At 45.1% G+C, this 20,145-nt stretch overlaps 1 protein-coding gene across 3 annotated transcripts in view; it reads right to left on the bottom strand.

The window, feature by feature from the left end:
- BCAR3 (BCAR3 adaptor protein, NSP family member) overlaps window positions 1–20,145 on the bottom strand; it is a 201,940-nt gene that overhangs the window by 58,135 nt on the left and 123,660 nt on the right. The gene's annotated exons all lie outside the window — the stretch shown is intronic.

Here is a 20,145-nt window from a genome sequence, read left to right as displayed (position 1 = left end):
CAGCATGTGCGTCCACAGCCTCTGCCCACTTGGCCCTCACCCAAGGGGGCTCCTGGGTCCACCTGCAACTACCAAGCTCTGCATGTCCCACCACTGTCCCAGCTAGTCTGACTAGGGATCCCGTGGCCCCTCCTTTCCCATTGTCCCCACATCAAGTGACTGCAGAGCTGGGCTTCAGCCTATGTCCCACCTGGGTGCCCTGCCTGATGCTCCTCCAGCCTTTCCCCCTGCCCCCTGCCTGGCTCTCCAGGTTCGTGCCCTGGGACTGGATCTTCCACGTGTGTCTAGAGTCCCCAGAAGGGCCACCTCCCATGTGCCTGACTCCTTCATACATCACCAGTACATATTACTGGGTACTCTGATGCCAACCATTTCTACAATTAGAACTGTGCCTGGGATAGCCCTTGGACGTGCCTGCCTCGCCCAGCTACCTTCTCTGTGTCATCTCTGATTCTGCTTTCCGCCTGCACCTCCTGCTCTCCAGCCCCTAATGGCAGGGAGCGCCAGAGTTACAGTGCATTCTTCCAAGGCCACCACACACCCACCTCCCACCCAGAAAGGGTACCAAAGTTCTGAGTGGATGAAGCAGCCTGTGAGGGATGCCTGAGAAGGCAGGAACCCTCGGGCAGAGGGCAGGGTAGGCACCAGGTAAGAGGTGGAGCCAGGACTACCTCGACTCATTCCAGCCTTGAAAGCTGGCCAAGTAAAAGAGAAAATGATCTTAATTAATCCCTTCTTCTCTGTTTTCAAGCAAATTCCAGCCACCTGAATACAATACTTCAGTGAGAAAATATCATTTTTTCATGGTCATAAACTGATAATGGGTATCGTCTGAGGGACATACCAGATAATTATGCATCCCACCCAAAGAGCTATGAGAACCAGTCAGTCTAGGCCAGGAGTTCTTAACCTCTGGTGGGATGGGGCTTCCGTGAACCACTGGAAATTGTATACAAACTGCTGTATGAGTACTGTTCATTGAGGTGAGGGGTCCATGGCTTTTACCCAAGAGTCATGTGACCTAACAATCCCCACTGATCCAGAAAGACTTTCAGTGGCTCTTAAAGATGTAGCTTCTGAGGTTCTTAACTTGATCTTTTTTCTAGTGGAGAGAGAAGTGCAGAGGATACCCTGGTCATCACAGACATGGGCAAAGACAGATAGCCCCCCTTCCCTTAGTCACCTTGGACACAATCAAGTCTTGGCAGGGCTGCGGCTGGTAAGAGGAGGAGACAGAGAGCTTTGAGGCAAGCAGTGCCACTTTCCTTTCTGCTGTTGGAGTAGCTTTAAACACCTGCGAGAGGAGGAGAACCCTTTCCCCCAGCTGGCGGAAGGGCCTGTCTGCATGCAACGCTTAGTAAATGCGGACTAGCTACCAGTGAGACCCTCAGCATCCCCTCCCCAACCACAGACTCCAGGGATGCGGTCCCTCTCATTAGACTGTGGCAGTCACAGACATCGTTCCACCTCTCAGCCGGGCTCCTCAAAGGAGCCTTCACCACCCCATGTGCAAGGTCCCCAAGAGCCGGCATTTATACAGAGGACCTTTACCATAGTGTCTATTTAATACTCACGCTAGGAGGCACGTCTTATTATCTCTATTTCACATATGAGATCAAAACAGTTCTTAGAGTTAATAATTAAAACGACTATGAATCAGAATGGCTGGCTCTAACGCATGTGATCATGGAAGCATGGATACCACCTGGTTGCCTAGAGTACCTTATCTTGTGCAAATCCAGAAGGCAGAATTATAGCTGCTGCAACAACCCTCTCCCTCCGACCGAGTGACAGATATTTTTGGCAACACAGACAGCTGGTCTCCTCGGAAATATCCCCAATCAGAAGTTCTCATCATTACTGATGGGAAAGGGCAGGACATGTACAGATGGATACTGAGGCCAGAATCTGAGAAAAGCCAGGAGGCAGCAAAGTCCTATCACACAGCTGATAAATGGAGAGCTAAGGGACAGACCGTCTTTGTCGTATATGGAGATGTCAGCTGGGTCCATTTCTCTATAGGAAAAGGCCGAATCAGAGGGTGAGCTGCACGGGAAGGACTGTACTGATTACCAGCTCCTTTCTTCACTTCCTAAGGCAGTCAGCTGCAAAGCACAATGCCACCTCAGAAGTGATATCCAGGCAGTCAGCATTCGTGCGGACAATAGGTTCCTTCTGTCAGTGGCTCAAAGGACAGTACAATCCCTGGCCTTGCATGTACACCCAGAGGAGTGGGAAGGCAGGGGGAGGAAGGGAGAGTTACCAGGGAGAGCAGCAAGAACTCACCTGGATCATTCTTGAGGATCAACACACCTGCCTCAGGGTTAGGCCACTTGTGACAACAGATGCAGGAAGTTTTCCAAAGTCAAACTATAAATCGCAGGGGAACTCACAGCCCCTCTGCACCCCCTCCCCACCTCCCACCTATAATTTCTCTGTAACAGTAGGGGAATCTGGGAATCTGCCTCCCAATTAAACTGGGAGGCAATGGATATCCAGCGTATAAATAAACCAGGAGGGAGATAAGCTAGAGAAAGGTGAGTATATGACTTGAAAAGATCAAAACAAAAATATCTCTGTAAAACCTAGCATTCATATGCCAACATTTGCCAGCATTTTATATATGTACCCTGAGTAGACAGAGATAATTAGAAACATAGCCTAATAGATTCTCATCCTAAAAATTCAGGGGGAAAAATGATGTAAATAGCAGATAGTGGTTATTACATTTAAAACCTTTACCCCAGGGAATGTGTATTCATGCTTGTAATGGTTGTGAAAGCCAATCAGAATACTGAACACCTAATGGTCCAGGAGTGGACATGTGACATAAGTTAGACCAATCAGAGTCCTTCCTTGGGATTTTTCAAACCAGAGCAGACGTAGAGGTCCCCTTTTCCCTTTGGACCATAAGCTTTAAGATTATAAGCTTAGAATAGCCAACAGCCATGTGCCCCCAACTACATGGAGAAGTTGATCTGAGAGAATGCAGTCAACATGCTGAGAGAAGCAGATGCAAGGGTTGAGAGTCCAGACGTGTTTTCCTTCCCGAGAACAGTCATCGACCCAGGCCACTCCGCCCCTGCCCTTCCCAGTGATAAATTTCCTAGCTCGTGTTATCAGTTTGAGAGTTTACAGGTTCACCTTATCATTGTGAGATTAGGTAAAAACTTGAGAGTGAAATATAACACACTGTGTTGGGCTATGCTAGAGTTCACCTGTATAAGACACGATCCCTAAATCTGGAAATGCTAAAAAGGAGCCAACATAAACTGATGCTACACAAAAACACGTATGATACATGCCCATTAATAACAGGGTGATAGGGGCTTCCCTGGTGGCTCAGTGGTTGAGAGTCTGCCTGCTAGTGCAAGGGACACGGGTTCGAGCCCTGGTCTGGGAGGATCCCACAAGCCACAGGGCAGCTGGGCCCGTGAGCCACAACTGCTGAGCCTGCACGTCTGGAGCCTGTGCTCCGCAACAAAGGAGGCCCCGATAGTGAGAGGCCCGCGCACCGTGATTAAGAGTGGCCCCCGCTTGCTGCAACTAGAGAGGGCCCTTGCGCGAAAACGAGGACTCAACACAGCCAAAAATAAATAAATAAATTAATTAAATTAAAAAAAAAAATAAAGCAAAGGGGAGCAAACACTTCTACAAGCATATAAAAAAAAAAATAACAGGGTGATACACTCATATTGCAGGGATGGGTAGATATTAATAGTGTTTTACAGCCTACTCCAAGGACACTCCATTATAGAACTGAGTTGTCTTGAGTTCTCAAGGATAAAGCAGACATGAATTTGCCTGTAGGAAAAGGGAGAGGGATTCATAGAGTTAGAACGTTCTGTGCCACTGAGTATAGGTATAAGTTTTGCTCGCACAACCAGCATCCCGCCCAGGCTACAGGAAACTACTAACAAATGGCTCTCTCAGTCCTGCTTATACAGGCAACAGCAGCATCTTACGTTCCTGGAGAACACTTCCAAAGGCTATTCTGTTTTGTAGAAAGCCAGAGGACCTGATTCAGAGGCAAAGGCTCAGACATTCCCTTACAAAGGAGAACTTTACCAGGTACGATGGATTACCTGGGAGGGCAACTCTCATGACTCCTAGATCAAAAGAAAGGAAATTTGCATCACTTCCAAATTATATTTACATCGTCCCAGATTTGTTCCCTATGCAGTCCTTAGGTGGGCACGGCCTGGAAGGAGCCACGGATCCCTGGTTCTCAGCCTGTGTGGCCCTGTGGGGCATCCTTCACCCATTGCTCTTGTTCTATTCATCCCAGTGAGGAGCCCCAGCCCCAAACCTGTCTTCCAGCATCCAGCTATTGAAGCACTAATTAAAATGATGTGTCCTTGTCCGGTGGCCTCAGGACCCAGGCCTCAGTCATCATCTTCACTCCAATGCCCAGTACAATGCCAGAACATTTGGAGATAGCACAGGGATTCTCAGTCTCGATCCACAAACACCTTAGAAGATGCACAGTGTGTGTGCATATTTGTAGAGGCAGGTTTCTTATTCATCATATTTGCAAAAAGATACGGGACCACCCCCTAGATAGTTAAGAGCCACAGAGGCATGAGACATGAATCGCCACATGGGGGTTGCTGTCCTCACTGGTGAACCCACCTTGCCGTCCCTGTGGCTGGATTAGGGCTGGTTCCCACTTCATCACTTAGAAGCACTTTACTCTTTTAAACTGTGACCTACCCGGGTTCCCAAACGAGAAGAGGCTCCCAAGACACAGTAATTCCCAACTCCCACCTGCTCTGCGTGAGCAACCCTAGAATGCTCTGCAAACTGGGAGAGAAGAGGATACGGCACTGTTCTGCTTAGGCTCCTGTCAGTAAAGACCATGGGAAGACAGAGAGGAGGAGACTGGACCACGATGGACGCAACTGGACCACACAGCCCCTTTCAAAAAGCACCCACCTGGGCCTCTGAAAAATAAGGATCCAATTGGAGACTGGTGGCCACAGGAAACAGTCCATCAGCTTTATCATTTCTTCTGTACAAAAAGCTCTTTTGAGAGTGTGAATGGGGGCTTTATGTAGTAAGTTCTCATCCACGAGCTAATAAATATGTGAAATAGCCTCTCAGACCAGGTTCTTACAGCCTGGACACTGAGGTCATTCAAGGAACAATTAGATGCCATCTGGAGAGAGCTGGAACTCGAAGGGCCAAGTGGCATGCTCTGGTTCCCAGGGTCTGACACATCCTTATCTTCACTGACAGAAAGGATGAATGGAGTCAGCTAGCTAATCCATGCTGGGAGCAGAGAATGGGCAAATACACAGCAATTTACAAAAGCTTAAGGGGGAATGTTCAAGTTCAGCCTGCCCCAAGGAAATGTACCCCTTGACTGCATTCACACATCCAAGCTGAGCATCTTTGCCATAAACCAGGCACTGACCTCACCAAGCTCTGGGCTTTCATGGTTTTAATATAAAGCAATTAGAGCAGAACAGCAACTGCTGTGGCCCAGCTCTTGACAGTATATAATGAGCAAGGACTTGATCGCGTGAAATAGAGTTAGTATTTACTGAGGCTTTGCAATCCACTCAGTTGTAAAGAACAGGCAGACAATTGTGAACCCTTATTTCTGGGATAGACCCTCAATTTTTTCTTATTTTTAAATGAAAATTGATGTCTCTTCTCTATTAATAATCAGTATTTTAAATGTAAATGCTATTGTTGAGCAAGCTGGGTTTTTTCTTAGCTAGAGAAAAAATATTTATTTAGATAAACAGACAGTGATTATTTGTATTAGTGTTTCTGCAGCTTTATAACAGCTCTTAAGTAGCAGGAGACCCTCTAGGACGGCAGTGCTCAGTGTGGTCTGCGGGCCCACGGGAGCCTTTCAGGGAGTCTGTGAGGTTAACAGTATTTTCGTAATAATACTGAGACCTTTTTTTGCCTTTTTCACTGGGTTGACATTTATGCTGGTAGGGCAAAAGCAATGATGGGTAAAACTACTGGGACTGTAGCAGCAAGCAAGGGGGAGGCACCAAACTGGATAAGTAGTCACTGGATTTCTTGACCACCATGTTTTTTAAATTTATTTTTTAAATATTAAAAATTAAAAATATATATTTCTTTAAAAAATAGCCAGTTCCACTTAAGAAGTCCTTGAAGAAGCAGTAAGAATTACAATAGTCTCCCCTTATCTGCAGGCAGTATGTTTCAAGACCCCCAGTGGATGCCTGAAACCACAGATAGTACCAAACCATATATATACTATGCTTTTTCCTATACATACATACCTATGATGAAGCTTAATTTATAAATTAGGTGCAGTAAGAGAATATCTGAATTGCCAACATCACTACTCTTGTGCTTTGGGGCCATTATTAAGTAAAATAAGGGTTACTTGAACAAGCACTGTAATACCTTGAGAGTCAATCTGATAAAAGATGGCTACCAAGTGACTAAAGGATGGGATACACTGGACAAAGGGATGATTCATGGGTTAGGCAGGAAGGAGATTTCATCAGGCTACTCAGAATGGCACACAATTTAAAACTTACAAATTGTCCAAAAAAGAAAAAACACTCATTAGAAAAGATACATGCACCCCAATGTTCATAGCCGTGTGACTTACAATTGCCAAGATAGAAACAACCTAAGTGTCCATCAACGGATGGATGGATAAAGAAGACACACACACACACACACACACACACACACACGCACACACGAATACTACTCAGCCATAAAAAAGAATGACATTTTGCCACTTGCAGCAACATGGATGGACCTGGAGGGCATTATGCTAAGTGAAGTAAGTCAGACAGAGAAAGACAAACACTGTATGATATATGTGGAATCTAAAAAATACAATGAACTAGTGAATGTGACAGTAAAGTAGACTCACAGATATAGAGAACAAACTAGTGGTTACCAGTGTGGAGAGGGAAGAGGGGAGGGGCAATATAGGGGTAGGAGATTAAGAGGTACAAACTATTAGATATAAAATAAGCTATAAGGATATATTGTACAACACAGGGAATATAGCCAATATTTTATAATAACTATTTATGGAGTATAACGTTTAAAAATTGTGAATCACAATATTGGACACCTATAAGTTACATAATATTGTACATCAACTATACTTGAGTAAAAAAATATTGTACCACCACATAAAATAAAACTTCTGAATTGTTCATATCTGGAATTTTCAGACCACGGTTGACTGTGGGTGACTGAAGCTGCGGATCGGGGGACTAGTGTATTTACTTTATTACATCCTGGTCCTTGAGATCATGTCTCGAATATTCTGTGTGGTGAGACAGGAAGCAGACATACAGCACTTCTCCTTGCACACCCAGCACAGTGGTTGTCTTGAGGGAAAGCAATTGTGCCATTAAGTTGTAGGCTGCACTAGCTGCTTTTTCATGGAATGCCGTTTTTACTTCAAAGAATGTCTGACAAACAATGGTTATTCAGACATGAGTATTTATTTGGCAGACATTTTCTAAAAAATGAACAAAGTGAGCCTGTCACTTCAAGGAAAACAACTGACAGTGTTTGTTGCCAATGCTAAAACTTGAGCTTTCAACTGAAAATTAGAATTTTGAGAAACTTGTATTTACCACCATGAGTGGTAAATACTTTAATGATTTTTTTTCATGAGTGACGATAATAATGAATGTGAGTTATTGGTATTGTATAGTGAAATATGTTAACATTTGGAAGATCTGCATAACTCAGCAAAGCAGTATTTTTCAAACGACCAATGCACGATGGTACAAAATCATGCATGGGTAAGATCCATTCACATTGCTAGATAGACCAATGGATTTTAAGGGAATAGAGTAAAAAAAAAAAAAAAAGTTCATTGATATGATTTCAGATTCCACACTGCAATTAACCTTTATGGAACTACAACTTTTCAAGTTTTAGTATAATAACAAAGAAGAATATCTCTAATGATCTGAAAAGGCTATTAAAATACTATTCCTAGGGGATGAGGAGTGGGCAAAATGGGTGAAGGGGGTCAAAAGGTACAAATTTCCAGTTATAAAGTGAATAAGTGCTGGGGATGTAATATATAGCATGGTGACCATAGTTAATAATACTACATCGCATATTTGAAAGTAGCTAGCAGAGTAGATCTTGAAAGTTCTCATCAGAAAAAAATTTTTTTATAACTAGGTACGGGGACGGATGTTAACTGGTCTTATTGTGATCATTTTGCAATATATACAAATATCAAATCATTACATCGTACACCTGAAACTAATATAATATGACTAATATGTCAATCATACCTAAATAAAAAAAGACTATTCCTCCCTTTTTAAATTATATTATCTGTGCAAGACCAGATTTTCTTTAGACTTCAACCAAAATGATGTTAACACAACAGATTGAAGGCTAAAGCAGATATAAGAATCAAGCTTGTTCTATTAGACTAGACACGAAAGAGATGTGCAAAAATGTAAACCAATGCCATTCTTCTCACTAAATTTTGTTTTGGAAAATGATTATTTTTTATAAAAATATGCTATTTATAATCACATAATGGGTTTAATATTGTTATTTTAAATGAATTAAAAAAACATTAAAAATTCCTACATTTTAATTTCTCATACAATAAACCGATAGCTAAAACCCAATAATTTGTGTCCTCAATAATTTGTAACAATTGAAAAGGGGTCTTGAGACCAAAGAATTTAAGAACTTAGGCTCTCATATAGCTAACCTACCTGTTTTACATAATTTTGATTAAGCCATAAGTTTTCAGCATCAAATCTATGGAGTAGACAAAGGTATATAAATAGAGAAGTATCTATTTTTATAAGTAACTATCATAAAAGCACTAATGATTATCAGAGGAAATTTGGAAACAGAGAGAAATGTGAAAAATAAAACAAAACTCCTTAGTTGCCAGGAAGTTAATTTTGACTTATTACCCAACACTCAATCATTCTACTCATACGCGTTTATCTTACAGAAATTCTCGCACAAATGCACACCAAGCCATCTCAGTGAGGCAATGCCATCCTTCCAGCACTGAGCTTCACGCCTCTGTTCTCCCACCCACATCCAGCCCCTCAGGAAATCCTGAGGCTCTGCCTTCATATTATAGGTCAAGAATCCCCCTTCTTGGGCTTCCCTGGTGGCGCAGTGGTTGAGAATCTGCCTGCTAATGCAGGGGACACGGGTTCGAGCCCTGGTCTGAGAAGATCCCACATGCCGCGGAGCAACTAGGCCCGTGAGCCACAACTACTGAGCCTGCGCGTCTGGAGCCTGTGCTCCGCAACAAGAGAGGCCGCGATAGTGAGAGGCCCGCGCACCGCGATGAAGAGTGGCCCCCGCTTGCCGCAACTAGAGAAAGCCCTCGCACAGAAACGAAGACCCAACACAGCCAAAAATAAATATAAAAATAAATAAATAAATAAATAAATAAAAAGAATCCCCCTTCTTCATCACCCCTTCTGCCATCACAGATCCAAATTATCACCATCTCTCACCCGGACGGTCACCACGGCCTCCCATCTGATCTCCCTGCTCCTACCCTTGACCCTCATAGTCTGCCAGCAACATACAGGCCAAAGTGATCCTGAGATGGCTCCCCATCTCACTCGGTAAAAGTTAACATCTTTACTGGGACATCCAGGCCCTGTGCAACCTGCCTCATCCCCCTTCCTCATTCTCTTACATCAGCTTTCACCACTCTCCCTCAAGGCCACCCCCTCTGGCCCTGCTGGCCTCACAGCTGTTCCTCAGTGGAAGAGGTGAGCTCTGGCTTTCACGGCCTTGCCCTTGCTACATCCTCCCCGCATCAGACACCACTCTTTTTTTTTCCCCTTTTTTTTGGCCACGAGACTTGCGGAATCTTAGCTCCCCAACCAGGGACTGAACCCGGGCCCTTGACAGTGAGAGTGTAGAGTCCTAACCATTGGACCGCCAGGGAATTCCCCAGACACCACTCTTGACTTGCCCCTCCACTAGAAAGTCACCGTCTGGGTGAGGCCGTCCCTGGCCACCCTACTTAAATTCAACGTCCCCTTAACTCCAACATTTCGTAGTTCCTTCCCCTGATGAATTTTTTTCGCTGAGCACTTATTTCTACCGAACATGGTGTACTCGGTTGTCTTCTTTGTCTTCTCACTCTTCCACCCCATAATATAAGACCCATAGAGGCAGGGACATAGTTTTGTTCACTGCTGTATCCTCAGGCCCTCGAACAGTGACCAGCAGATGGCAGATACTCAATAAACATTTGTTAAATGACTATGCCATATATAACAAATATGACTACTTATTAAATAACTGCAAAACTGTTTTTAACAAGAACCCAAATGTCAGTAGGAAATTGGTTCAATATAATTGTATTTCATACAATGGAATACTGGATAACCATTCAAAAGAAGGAGGTAGACCCATATGTTTAACAGGGAATGATGTCCAATGAAAAAAGGAAGTTGCAAAGCAATATGTAGTTATACGCAATTTTTGGCAATCAATCAAATTGTTCCCCAGCTCAGCATTCTTGCTCTCTTTAACGGTTTGACTATCTCAGAATTTCCTAGGAACACTTGAAATTCCCTCACCCTTCCCATTCAGTAAATATGAGAGTCTCTACTCTTCCCAGAAGACTCCGCCTGCTGTTCTCTCCTGCCGCAGTCAGCCTGGGCACACACTTTCCCGCAGGCTGGGGTCTCCCCATCAGTCTCTAACATGTTGATATCTGTCTTCTGCCTCACCTAATACCAGCTTCCTTCCTGTCAAGTCACCATTTTTTTCAGCTGTCAAGTCACAATTCAAATATAATTTTTTCCAAGAAAACTTCTTGGTAATGACATGCGAAACCTCAGATCGATGCCAACCCCTCCTCAAAATCTACATACAGTATTGCAGCATCTTAGAGCTGTTAGTCCAAGAACGTTAGACAATGAATTCTAATAATAAAATGCCTTGACAATTTTAATCTGTCTTATATGGAGCTAATGAAAATGACTTGCCTTCTTACATAATTTAAGCACAGACCTTAGTTCTGAAGTTGTAAATATAATGCTATGGCACACTATTACATTTAATATTAAAAGCTCCCAGAATACACAGAAACTGTCTCACAGCCAAACGCTGTGCTGTTGTGTCATTCAATTACCACCAGAGGGCAGAGCTTAACAGCAAACGATTCCAATGCTGAAGAGCCTGGCCTCTCATTTGGGGGTTGATGAGTTACTGGGACCCCATAGCTGATAAGATCCCTGAGGATTGAGAGATCGGAGTCACAGAGGTTGCCAGAACCACACTTTTTAAAAGTGTACACCTCTGCCTACACGTGTGAGTATTTAAGATGACAACAGTGATCGTGCAGTTTTTATCCTATCCCAGGTTGGCAAGAGACGATAGAGTGAGGTTAGGGGTGGGAACCTCCTTGCTGTCATGAAATAAAATCACTGAAGAATTTCTGGAAAATGTTTAGAGATCTGTGTGTGACTTACTTTAGGAAACTTAAAGATCTTTGGAACAAGCTCATTCCCTCGCCCCTGAATTTCAATGCCTTTCCCATCTGGTTGTATACGGTCATCAGTCAGCCAGTCAGTTACTAAATATTTATTAAGAGGACAAGAAAGGGTCCTTGCCCTCAGAACTCACATTCTAATGAGGAGTTGGTTGTTGTTGTATTTAACTAAACAAACAGAATTTGGCACAAGTGCTGTGAGGATAATACTCAGAGTAATGAGATAGTAGTGACTGCGGAGGCTGCTTTTAGCAGGGGGGTCAGGGAAGGTCCCTCTGAGGCAGTGAAATCTGAGTGGGCATGCACCAGCCACCTGAGAACTAGGGTGACAGCTACAAAACCAGCATTTCCTGAGTGCCATCTACCTATCAGGCACTGTGCTAACAGCTTTGTGTGCATTAACTCATTTAAGCCCTACATTCTCCCATTTACTGTTAAGGAAATTGAGCTCCAGAGAATTTCAGAAATTTGCCCAAAGTCACACAACCAAGAAATGGCTAAGATGGGGCTGTGCCTCTGTATTAGTCTCCTAGGGCTGCTGTAACAAATTACCACAAACTGGATGGCTTTAAAATAGAAACATATTCTCTCACAGTTCGGGAGGCTACAAGTCCAAAATCAAGGTGTCGCAGGGCCACACTCTCTCCGAAGGCTCTAAGGTGGGTCTCTTCCTTGCCCCTTCCTAGCTTGTGGTGGTTAACACTGGCAATCCTCAGTGTTCCTAGGCCTGTGCACACATCAACCCCAATCGCTGTCACCACATGGCATGCTCCCTGTGTGTCCAAATTCCTCTCTTCTTATAAGACACCAGTCATTGGAGTAGGCCTACCCTAACCCAGTATGACCTCGTCTTAATTTGATCACATGTGCAAAGACCTTATTTCCAAATACGGTCACATTCACAGGTACTGGGGGTTAGGACGTCAACACATCTTTTGGGGAAGACAGTTCAACCCACGACAGCATCCAAGCACCCTCTTCAAACCACTCAGCTGTTCTACCTCAAAAGAACCTTCCAGGCTTGAGGGAAAGGCAAAGACCTGGCGGCAGCAGGAAAAACCAGCATGGAAAAGTTTGTGAGCAAGGTGGATGGCAGGAGATGACATTAGAGGTGACCAGGCCACAAGAGGATGGCTGTGAAGTCCAGTTATAAAGCTGAGTCTGGTCAGAAGCCATAGCTTCAATCCTTGCTTACATGTTAGTTCTCCAGTCTCTTCACCAACTCTCCTACTGTTTGGGATCTCAGAGGAGTCCTCTTCCTTCAGCCAAGGATGAAAGCTGCAGCACAGAACATGAATGTGAACCTGCCGTTATTCCATGCACAGGCCACACCGGGCTCCCTCAAGCACCTCCAGAGGGCAGCTCCAGGGTCTGACCTTGATTCAAACCATCAAGTTCAGAAGCCTAGGGGGAATTCACTTCTGACTTGGGACACTGAGAAAACACATCTCAGGCTGTACTGGCAGAGCAATATCTGGCTTGAGGAGTTATCCAGACAAGCCCCAGGCAAGAGCAGTCAGGACTCAAGCTATTTCCACACACCTGTTCACCCAGAAGGGCTGAAGATGCTAACGCGACGGGAGAGATGCTGCTGCTCAGGGCAGACAGGTCTACCTGCTGAGAGGCCGAGGTGTGTCCAGATCACGCAGTGTGGCAACAGCACTGTCCCTGCGATTGTGCAAGATCATACAACTTGCACAGGGACTCACTGCTGTGTCATCAGGCAAGGTCAAGGTGATGTCGATGACCCACGGCTGCATCATGGAAGAGTTAGCATGGAAAGACAGGATTTTTTGTGGAAAGCCTACTACGTATTGTTCAGAGGAAAAACAAGGACAGTGTACGTGCATTCAGTCTAGAGCAGGGGCCTACAAACCTTTTCTGTAAAGGGACAGATAGTAAACAGTTCAGGCTCTGCCATCTGTTCTGTCACAACTACTCAACTCCATCATTATAGTCAGAAAGTGGCAATACATCAATGAATGGATGTGGCCGTGTTTCAGTAAAACTTTACGTACATTGAAATTTGAATTTTACAACTTTCACGTTCTTCTTTTGATTTTTTAAAAACTCACTTAAAAACATAATATCCATTTTCAGCTTGTGGGCCTGCAATAGACAGCAGGCCACATTTGGTCCCAGGCTGTAGTTTACCAACTGCCCACCCCACACCCCTCCCCCAGGCTAATGATATCCCCAGTTGCTCATGAATTAACTTAATGTCATTGTGGTAACAAGGTCTCCAACTGGAAATCTCCTTTCCTCCCCTAAAATCCTTACTGGCTTTTGGCAAGATGCCAGGCATTGTGTGAACTCTGGAATTGCCCCTGGCTTCCTCTCCATCACCACCTCCATGTAAGTCCTGCCAGGAACTGTCAACCCATCTTATAGAATGGCTCTTAATTCTATCTCTAAAAGGCCTCCAGCACCTGCCCTGACTTTCCATTCCCACTGCCACTATCTTAGGTTAGGCTCTTGATGACACTTTCCTCCTACCCAGCCTGACTCGACTGAACAATTACTAACACATAGAATCTGCCCAAAACTATCTGTCGAATGAACAAAGGCAGTAAAATATCCACAAGCTCAGCACTTTCTCCATCTGATTGGCAGTCTGATGTGGCCCATCTCAAAACCAAAAATTTCCCCTAGTGAGGTGGCAGCACTTAAGGGCTAAAATATGATAAGCATTTAGCTTGCTTTTTCTAAAGTCAGGCTCAGCTGAGGTATAACCTGCCAACAGTAAAAGTCACCCTTTTTAGTACAGTTCTGTGAGCTTTGAAACGACCCCAATCAAGGTATTCCAATCATTCCCCCAAAGTTCCCTCATTCCCTTTTGCAGCTGACCTCTCCCTCTACTCCTTTCAACCACGGATTCGTTGTCTGTACTATAAGGTTTTATCTGCATCCAACAGTCCAGTTCCTTTTTATGGCTGAAGAGGATGTTATTCTGTGGCTCTGCAGTTTATCTGCTCACCAGTCAAAGGACACTTGAGCTGTTTCCAGTTTTTGTCAATGACAAATAATGTCACCATCAACATTCACATACAGATTTCAAAATGGACGTACGTTTTCACGATGAGGTTTTACTTTGTATAAATGGCCATATTTTCACAGACCTGCAGGATAGGATTCCATTGAATGAAGGCCTGTCCTCCATTCCTATTCTTCTGCCTTCTCACCCTGCCTCAGCAATCTTTTACAAATGCAGTAACATTAAGCCTCCCAAGAATATCTGCAGAGAACTTTTTGGGGTGGGGTGGGAGGAGCTGGATGGGAGCTGTCTTCCTTGCTCCCAGGGTGACCCCCCAAGGCTGCTTCCCACTCACGGTGGGCGGTGTTTGCCCTTCTCATCCACAGGGGGCGGTGCTGGCTCTCTGGGTGTGCAAGCTCAGGCAAAAACCTGCAGAGCCAGCCATCGGGCCATTATCTGCTTCATATAACTCGTTAAAATCTCACAGAATGCACAGCGTACCATTGTTTTGGTAAGTCCCTTTCATGGCTTTGTGAGCTGGCTAATTCAGAGCAGACTGGCCTGTTTTCCCCGCTGGAAGAAAAAGACTCTCCTCAAAGACGGCTATTTAACCGTGACCATGGCTGCAGCCATCTTGAGCACAAAGGTGGGGGGAGGGAGGGGGCTACAGCCCCCGCCGCCCCCGCCCCCAGCGAGGCTCCCACAGCCCGGGCACTTATTCTTGGCGCTGGAATTCGCATAATAACTCTCTTTTAATCTGCTGGGTGACCTCATGTAGCCCCGGCCGACTGCAGGAAACGGCCTTGCTGAGATCTGAGCCTTGGGCAGTCTGTCAAGTCTGTAAGACCCTCTTAGAAAGAGCATTTTCAGAGTGTTAACCCCATAAGGACCGATCTCCAGGTGGCTCTGGGCTCCTGAGCTGCCGGTGTGCACCCCAGAGGAAGGAGAAGTCCAAAGGCGCTGCTTGCCTCTCGAGATACCGCTCCAGTCCCATCCCTTCTCCTAAACCGCAAAGCAAGCTCAGAAACCGCAAATCATCTTAGAAAAGCTCGCCAGTGGTTCCAGCAAGATTCGACCAGGGCTGACGACAAAAGAAAGGATATTCGTTCACTAGGGAGCTCACGGGAACAAAAGGCTGCATTCAGTCCAGACACTTGCTAACTGCAGAGCCTGGAGAGCGGGCTTTGTCCGAGGGCACCGTGCTGTTCACAGCCTGGCCTTGCCTACACCTTGCTTAATTTGAAAAAACAGGCTTCCCAATGTCTTCTCTACTTTGCTATTGCTATATTTATTTTTCAATTTGTCTTTCTTAAAGACAGTTTATTTTAAAATGAAAAATCTATAATAAACATTTCTCGTAAAAGAAAAATCACAAAACTGTAATAAACATTTCTTCTTTAAAAAAAACAAAACCACCCAGCTCTGCTGTAGCTAATCACCTCCTCCTCTAAAAAATATACTTTTAAACCACTCTCAGAAAAGAGACTCTATTAATATAACTGTAAGGCTGTGTGTGAAGAAGCTAGAAAGAATTTGAATCTTCAGTCTAAAAGGAAGATAGGTATAAAGGGGAAGAAGAAAGGAAATACTATAAATTTATAAAGTTTAGTGAGTATGGGGTGGGGGAGGGCAACTCCCGAAGGTTAAAGAAGTGGCCCCAGGAAAAAACGAAAAGAATGATAAAGAGTGAAAATGAAAGTAGGTTTCATAGGTTCAAGAAGGCGTTGCAAAAGTGAAAGCATAGGGATCATAATAGCAAATGTAGGAGTGTTGGGGGTAAATCTCCAATCTTTTGAGGTAATATGATGGGTGGGCACTTATTATCTGCCACATCCTTGGTCTCAATGTCTGAGACACAACATAAAATGCCACCCTTGTTCCAATCGATGTGGCAATTTTATGATCAAGAGTGATAGATTAACTAAGAACCCCTTACCACTTGCAAAAACCCTTCCGCTCCAGCTTATCACAGGCAGAGGGGATCCTAGAAGTCTTAAACTAGAAGGGACATTGGCCCATCCCCATTGGTTTTCTAGTTGTGGGGAAGATGGAACCGATCTCGAATGGTCTTGGCCTGCGGTGGCTTGAAGCAGGATTTTGGCTCCCCAGCCAGAGACTGAAGTCAGGTGGCGGCAGGGGGAGTGCTGAATCCTAGCCACTAGACCATCAGGGACAGTGGCCAGTGACAAGGCCCTGGCCCATCAGCTTTGTAGAAATGAATTCCCACAAAGAGACAAAGTAGTGAAATAAGTAAAGTGTTTATTAGGAGGAAAAAGGATACATGTGAATAGACTCATACAGGCAGACTCAGAGGAAGAGTCATGCCCTTGTGGTAGTTTGAATCACTTTTACGGGGCATTTCTTCCAGGTTTCCTTTGGCCAATCATCTTGCTTTGCCTGGTTCTGAGTCTGTATTTGGTTTATCTCAGGGTCTTCCCCTGTGTGTGCGTGCGCGCATCTCTTAGCCAAGATGGATTCTAGCAAAGAGACCTATACGGGTAGGTTGACATCACCTACTACGGCGTGGTGCCCCCTCCTTTTTTGACCTCCGAGGATCCTTTCTGCGCCTGTGTAGTGGGGAAGGTCTCCCTGACTTCGAGGATGAGGAATATGGGTCTCTTTATCCCTTATCTGGGCAGGGCTCAGCTTCTCCTGCCTCCTGTCTCCCGGGAAGGGGACAAACTCCAGCTGCTCAGCCTGGGGCCCACCTATCTCCTGCCTCAGAACCCATAGAGAGAAGATGGTAAGTCCAAGGTCATGCTGCTAATTAGACCAGAGTGTGGACCAGACTCCCCTCCCTGGAGATTCTTAGGGGCTGTGTAACTTGGAGTCTCCTATTGGAATGCTATCTGGGAAGGATAACACACTGAGCTATTACCATGTATTCACATTTTAGTACGATTATTTTTATCAAATGTTCTAAGCAGCTACCTGACACAGGTCTAAGAAATTAGACACAGAGTAGATACATTTTAAAGGCAGTAAAAATATGGCAAAAACTAAATGGGGGGCAGTAAGCAGGTAAAGCAGCCCAGAAGATAAACTCTACTGAACAATTTTGCCTAGGGCTATTTCCTCTGTTTAAAAAAAAAAAAAAAAGTTGGTTTTTATCTAGGGTAAGGTATGCTAGGTACGCGGAGGGCGGAGGAAAATTCCAGAGCTGTACACTACTAGCCAAAGTCACTACCTTAAGAGCAGGAGGAAGGTGCAGCTGCTTGGAGGTTTCTGCTTTCCAATCTGGAAGAAGTGGTCTTGTCCAGATATAGTGAAAGAGAAACAGTTATATTTGATTACAGAAAAGGATCTCATGACTATACAAAACAGTTAAACTCAGACCTTCAAGACGATCATGTTTTAAGCTACTGGCAGTGGGAGTGGGGAATGTGGAGAGAGGAAGGGGCTAGGGACACAAGGAAAAGGTAGAAAAAGAAGAAAAAGAAAAAAAAAGAAAACTCCCCTCTCTAACAGTCAGAATTAAAGAGACAGAAACAGTGGAGAATAAGATTCCAAAATCCCCGGGGGTTCTTGGATCTACTCAAATTTTCTTATCACATCCAAGCAGGGAATACATCACTTAGGGTAACCAGATGTCACTGGGAGGCCCCAGCAGAGGTAAGCCTGCTGAAGAAATGAAAGAACTACCAAACAGCCCTAGGGCTTCCCCGCCAAGCACTTTTCCCTCCAGTCCTCACACAGAGGAGCTCCTCGTAACCTAGCAACCACCTGCCGGGTCCCCTTTCACGCTGCCTTACTGACGTGCAGCAATGCCAACTGTGGGGAGTGTTAGGAGGACACAGAGTACAAACCGGACGCGATTGAACGGTGGAGCCACTCCCTATCCAGCTCTCTCCTGCCACGACACAGCAGCCCCATCACCTCATGAAGTATGGGTCAGCTCCAGCGCGTCCTCTCGCCCAGACACGAGGAACCAGGGGTGGTCCCAGACCTCGCTCTTAATCAGAGCACTGGGAAAACCAGGTGAAGATGGTTAGAAAGTCTCCATGGTAAGGGAGACTTGGGAAGGCGGCTCCTAAAAGGATGAGAACGGCTGTCAGTTGGCCCCAACTGGGTGCTTCTACTGCCAAGAGGAGACCCAGTCAGAGATCCGCTGGCTCCCCCCCCACCCGCCCCCATTCTGAGGTCACAGTGAACAGCTAAAAATCTGACTCTACCAGAAAGGGCCCTACAGGATGCAACATACTTCACATAGAATCTCTACTTTTCTCTGTGCCCGAGAAAGGGGATGATAGGGAAGAAACAGCTCAAAGTCAGAGGGCCAAACTGCATCCACTTTATCTGTACCTCTCACCTCCCTCAATCATCTTCAGCCACCCTCCAGGCTCTAGGCACCAGCTGGCACTGATTTACGAGGGCTTGCAGGCATGGACTGGTCAGCAGGGCTCAAGAGGGTAGCTAAGTCTGAAATGCTAGGACGGGCCTGCGCTGGCCCAAGACAACTGACACGTGGGTCCATTCAGACCTTGAGGCCCAAGGCCTCTATGAGTGTGTTTTCAGAGCTTTAGTGCCCATGGAGGCAAATGAAAATACCCTACATTCACTCAGCAAATCCCCAAGCCATCCCTCCAAACCAAGGGCAAAGCGAGAAAGAAAAAAAAAAAAAAATACGATGCATCGAGGAGGGATGTAGAGATTTCATCTCTAAAGCTCTGACCAGATTCAGATGAGGATGGTAGCAAAGAGTAACCTTCAGAACACATCAGCGAGTGCTTGAAGAGGGTACCCCTTGAGCCACCAAGAGCAGTTCTATCACTGCCCGGGGAAGGCAGGGGGAGCCCAGCTAGATGGAAGCACCGACAACCTCACACCTCTTCTCAGTCAACACGACAACTCACAACGACCAATATTCATGAATGAGATGCAATAGCTTAGATAATACTAAGTAAGTCCTTCCCAAAGCCTCTGCTTAGGTTTAGAATTCATCATTGGATTATCTTAAAAAGCTGGGACTTTAGTAAAAGAAAAAACTGAGTTATGGAGTAAGGGGAGGGGGTGAGCACAGCTTGAGCGAGCCTGCAGTGGGAGACAGCCAGTTTCTGGAACCATGGCATGCAGTGAGTTCTAAAGGACAGCTGTGATTTACACACTGCAGAAGTCTAGGGCACATTTTTTATGTTATGGTCAAGTCAAATCGTAGTTTATGTGGATAGTGTCCCCGAATTCCTTGCAGTGTACAACCTGCACAAAAGCATATGTGATGCATCCAGGAGGGAAGCAGACACATCATTTATAAAGCCCTGACCAGAGTCTGACACAGCAGTCCTGCTGGCTTAGGATTACACATTTGCTGCAGTCAAGCTACAGCTCAGACATAGCGGGGGTAGAAGAGAGGGGAAAAATAAAATCCACCTCCATTCCAACAAACTTTATTATGACTGCCTCAAGTGGCCACGTGGTTCTACTAGAGTTTTCTCCTCTAGGAGAAGCTTTAGACCTTCTATTCTCTGGTCTAAAGGAAAGAAATGCCAAAACCCTGGGGCAGGCACAGTCACAGGCACACAAAAAGCAACGGGCCTAAATACTCCGAAACCAGGATGCGGGAATAATAAAGACGAAATGTGGCTCCTAGGAGGCAAGCACCTTAAGTCCTAACTTGTGCCATGATTTCTCCTAAAATTTAATGATATATTTTGTTATGAGAAATCAGAGTTCTCTTTTCTGTTGTAGGTGC

Source organism: Balaenoptera borealis, assembly GCF_965194805.1.
Source record: "Balaenoptera borealis genome assembly, chromosome: 1".
Taxonomy (NCBI): Eukaryota; Metazoa; Chordata; class Mammalia; order Artiodactyla; family Balaenopteridae; genus Balaenoptera; species Balaenoptera borealis.
Note: the sequence above shows the minus strand (reverse complement) of the source record. Positions and strands in the feature narration are given on the sequence as shown.